The sequence below is a fragment of the Crotalus tigris genome, unplaced genomic scaffold (genome assembly GCF_016545835.1).
Source record: "Crotalus tigris isolate CLP2741 ecotype Arizona unplaced genomic scaffold, ASM1654583v1 scf7180000018371.15429387391:27106975, whole genome shotgun sequence".
NCBI classification, from domain to species: Eukaryota; Metazoa; Chordata; class Lepidosauria; order Squamata; family Viperidae; genus Crotalus; species Crotalus tigris.
This window is the reverse complement of record NW_024096970.1, coordinates 21,793,020-21,798,065: the sequence shown is the minus strand read 5'-3', so window position 1 is coordinate 21,798,065 and position 5,046 is coordinate 21,793,020.

Sequence of the window (5,046 nt, the reverse complement as noted above, 5' to 3'; positions counted from 1 at the left end):
GGACTCCACAGTTCAACTCTGAACTATAGAAATTCTCTTCTATTGACAAGTCATTTCCATATATTTTCTGGTGGTTTGGATATCAGTTATGTTTTTCTTTGTTGCTTTGATAATGAATCTGGTGTATCTCTGTCGAAGTCATCTTCTTTAAGGACAAATGGCAACAGAAAGGCTGGTGGTTGAAGCATGTTGATTCTCCAGCCAGAAATGACTGAGGTGCTACAATGATGAATTTAGGCAAACTTGACTGAAGAGAAAAGAACTACTAAAAGAACTACTAAATATATATATATATATTGGCTCTGAGCAGATTATAGTCCAAGTGGTCTTAAACTCATTGAATAGGCATCATACTATGACTACTTTCTTCATTTTGGCCCTACAAACTGCCTTGTAACTAATTTTCAGCTAATTCACTCATTTTTAATTCAGTACAAGATTTACAATTCCTAGTGGGTTTTTTTTTCAATTTTTATTATTTTATTTTCATTACAATCATAAGAAGAAAAATTCAGATACATAAGAAGTTAAAATACAACACAAATTCCAACATTGCTCACCCATTTCCCCCCAGACCGCATCCCCCTCTCATCTCTTCACTTCCCCCTTCCTTTTGGTTTAAATAAAAGTTAACAAGTGAGTAAAAGATATATATGGGTTCATGGTTTGAGTATTTATATAATTGTTAGTGGACATTTTTGTTTCTTCCTAGCATTTTCCTGCAAGTGCAAGGTCCTTTTTTTTAATTTATCGATCAAGTGTTGATCCATTGGTTGTGACAAGAATTGACCATCCTGATGTCATGAGCTGAGACAGAGCAACTGATCTAAAGTTACTCAGCTGGCTTTCATGCCTAAGGCAGGACTAGAACTCAGTCTCCTGCATTCTAGCCTGCTTAGCAAAGCAATTAAATAGATGGCTTTGCTAGCATTTAAAATGGCACAGTGGGAACTGAAAGACCTTATCAAAAACTGTTCTTGAATCTCTCTCAACTTGGACTCCAAAATTTGGTGGCTAAGGTGATGGGAATTATTATCTAATATACATAGCATATAAGTTTACAGAAGGATGTATTATTGTTTTTATTATTATCGCTGTTCCACATTTCTACCTATATGATTGATGATGTGATAGTGTAGGATTTATAATTCATTCCTCTGGCAAATATTTTCCAGTAAGCTAAGTTTACACTGCCCACTTGAAGGAGATGGGGCGGTTCTTAAATATGATAGATGATAGATAGATAGATAGATAGATAGATAGATAGATAGATAGATAGATAGACAGACAGACAGACAGACACACACACACACAGATGATTTACAGATAGACAGACAGTCATTTTAAGAAGAAAGGATTCATCAAATTGCAGTAGCATTTTGTAATTGATAAAATATATGAATCATTATGGACTTGGAAAAAAGCCAAGATATTGCCTGAATCTACATTCATATTTAGAGATCTTTTTTTAAAAAAAATAATGGAGTATTTGTAGTCATAAAAATCCTAGCTTCTACTTTCAGTCAACCCTTTATATTTAGATCTCATGAGTATAGATAAAAAAATGCAAAGATATGAATTAACAGAAGGCATATGAAGTCTTTTCTCCTCTTTCTTATTCCATATCAGGGCTGATTCCTGGAGATTGCTTGGACAAGTATCTGTAGTTTTTTTTGGTAATTTTCAGAAGTGGTTTTCCATTCTCTTCTTCTTAGGGCTGAGAGAGAATGACCAGCCCAAGATCATCTAACTGGCTTTATGCTTATGGCAGGATTAGAATTTATAATTTCCTACTTTTAATCTGTTGCCTTAACCACTACACCATACAGACTCTCTTATATACCATAGCTTATAACTTAGTTATATATTTGAAGAAGCAAAAGTAGCAACATTGAAGAAGCAACATTGTTGACTACTCAATAGAAACCTCTGCCTTGAAATCATTGGTAGTTGGATATTAATGATTAATTAAATAGAGCAGTTGAAAGGTTTGTTAATGTTGCAGAAAAGATATGTTGACCAATGGGAGCCGATAAGCTGTGCAAAGTCAATGAAGTAAATATCAGGAGGCATAGCTACCTAGGAGCCCATAGGCCTCAGGGGTCACCCTTTGTTCCTCAATCTTAAAAAAGCCAGACCTGGCATTATGGTACTTGCATGGCCAGAATTATCTAGGATTATTCATAGGATGGAACCATGGATGGAGCACAGAGCAGCAGGTAGATGCAGGCTGTGGGTTAGGGTTAAGGTTAGATAGCAAAGAGATATAAAAAAGCTCTTATTTTTTGCCATTTAAGAGTCATCTGGATTTTTTCATTGCAGATCTAATAGCACTAGCTCCCGCTTAGCCTGCCTGCAGTACTTCATCCAAACAGAGCAGAATTGCCAATAGCAATTATTTCTCCTGAAAACAACTTGTGGCTGCAATTCATGGGCACCAGAACAAATGAGGAGTTTGCCTTGGAACTCCATGGTTTCTGAGTATTCCCCTATATAGGCCCGTATTTGTGCTGGAAGGTATGAGGTGGGGGAAGGATGGTGCAAGGCAAGCAATTTATTTAGATTACCAACCAACTATTGCACTTTTCTAACTTCTGTGCAACTTTACAAAATCATAGGGCATATTTCTAATACAAATGACATTTTTAGAGTAGCTTCAAAATCTTTATAAAGCAACATCTTCCTGTGCTGTTCAATGGTTTTATAATATAGATTAGATATTTCACTCATGGATGAAAGATTCAAGTCACTTCTATGAGAGAACTATGTAGCATAGAAATTAGTTTTGTATAGGAAATACTATGAACCACATGAGTAGTTTTTCACATACGGTAGCCATTTATTTAGCAGACTTTGTTCAAGCAGACTTCAGATTTAACAGGCAAAATTTGCTGGATCAGAATTCTGTCCAGATTACAGACAATAATAGCATTATTTGTTATTTAGCAAATCAGTCTGGATAATATTTATTGCTTACCCATTCACTGTTATCAATAAAGCAAGTTTTTTGGTGGCACTCCAAAAATCCCATTCACCAATTAACAGACATTCATCTTTAACAGACAATCTAGTTCTCTATTCATCTGTGAAATTCTGGGTTTGCTGTAAAATTAATGCATAGGTACCTACATAACTAAAGTTCCACACAATTCCAACTGGAAAATTGGTATTATAAAATGGTCATAGTGACAAGCAAATAAACAGATAAAACAGTTTTCAAATATTTTATACAATTTAAGCATTGAGACAGCAGCTCAAAGATCCTGAGAAGCAGGAATATATAGTTGTCTGCATCTTTCTAATGTCTCTTGAACATATTTTATTGTATACATGACTTTAAATAAATTATGGGAAAAACACATTCCTAAATGCCAAAAACAAGGCTATATTTTTAAGTTTAAAATGTATATTCCTGGATAATTGTAAACTTTCTTAATTTAAAAAGCTTGTCAGTGTTTACAAATTAAAGTCCATTTTTATTTGAATAGGTACAAACACCATTTGAGTAAATATAACTAAAAATAAACATATTGTTAACTTTCATTAAATTGAAAATAATGTATATTAATCTAAATGTAATCTAGTTATAGTAAAAAAATCTAGCTGCAATAATTTTGAAACCTTAAATCAAATTCAAATTAATGAAGATTATTGAGAATTATTGAAATTTATTCCTTATTCAGTTGAAGTTAACACTATTAAATATATAATTCATTTTAATATATTTAGTATATTTCCTTCAACCTCTTATTTATTTTGCTATGAAAAATAAACTTATGCAATGTTCAAATTAGTCCTATTTTCACTTATCCTACTAAAGTGTGTGTGTGGCAATATTGAATTTACATGATAAAATCTAATTACTGCAAGTAAACAAACGAATTCAGCTACGGTTTTTTCATTAAGGTGGACTAAAGTAACGTTTCGTAGCTCTTACACAATCTTTCATTTTTCCATTCAACCAAAATGCTGATTGAACAATTTACCGTAATCTAAAATTGACCGCTGGCATCTCGTTCAGAGCAAAGCTAAAGGTGTAAACGATTTGCAAAATCTTTAGATTGCTCCCATGATTTTATGATTGAATTTTCACTCTTTAACCGTCTCTCTTTTAAAAGTCTCAGGTCATTTAAAACATAGTATCCTGCACAATTTCGTTTGTTTGGTTGTCCTGTCCGCGAAATTTACAGCTAGAAGCCAGCACCCTCTGCAGAGAGGTGCATCTCACTAACTAACAGTGGCAAATCCACTGGTCTGTTTTAATAGACAGAAGCCAGCCAGGACAAGTGTTTGAATAAACCTCGAAGCGGCGGGAGGCGATTTTATTGGTGAATGGAAAGGAAATCACCTCGGCGGCTGGGCGCCCTTCCGACCAGGCAGCCTTTGCCTTCCTCCCCGAAGGAAGGGGGGGAGGCGCCCCTCGCTTTGCCCCCACCATTTCTTTCCCCCCATTTGTTTAGCCAAGGGAGCACCCCCCCGCCGCCGCTTCTCTTCCTGCTTCTGCCGCTTCCCGGCCTCTCTCCTCCAGCCGTCCACGTTACACGGTGTCCCTCGGCAACACCGCTCGTTGGTAATCGCTGGTGCTCCGCGGAGACTGGCTTCCTCCCAACCGCGAGGCGTCCGAGGGCCCGGCCTGGAACAGCGCCAGGCCGACCGGTCCTTCGCTTTTCTCTCACGCGGAATCACCTGGCCTAAGCGCTCCCACACCTGTCACCAGTTGGGAGGCGCGCAGAGCTTCTTTCTGCTCTGGGTGGCGGACCAGCTCTCGGCTGCTCTCGGGCGCCTGCCTCCTTCGCTCTTCTCAGGGAGCCAGAGGGCGGCTGGGGCTGGGCTCCTCGGCGCGCTTCTGCTGGTCCCGGCTCGCCCCAAGCCGACCAGCCTCTCCCGCCTTCTCTCTTTTCACCTTCTCTCTCTCTCTCTCTCTCTCTCTCTCTCTCTCTTACCGCCCCCCCCGCGCTTTTTGGAATTCCTAATCGCGGATGGCCTCTGTGATTGGCTGTTCGGTTCTGATCCCGCTTGGGCACCAGCCTGGGCGTATAAAAGGGG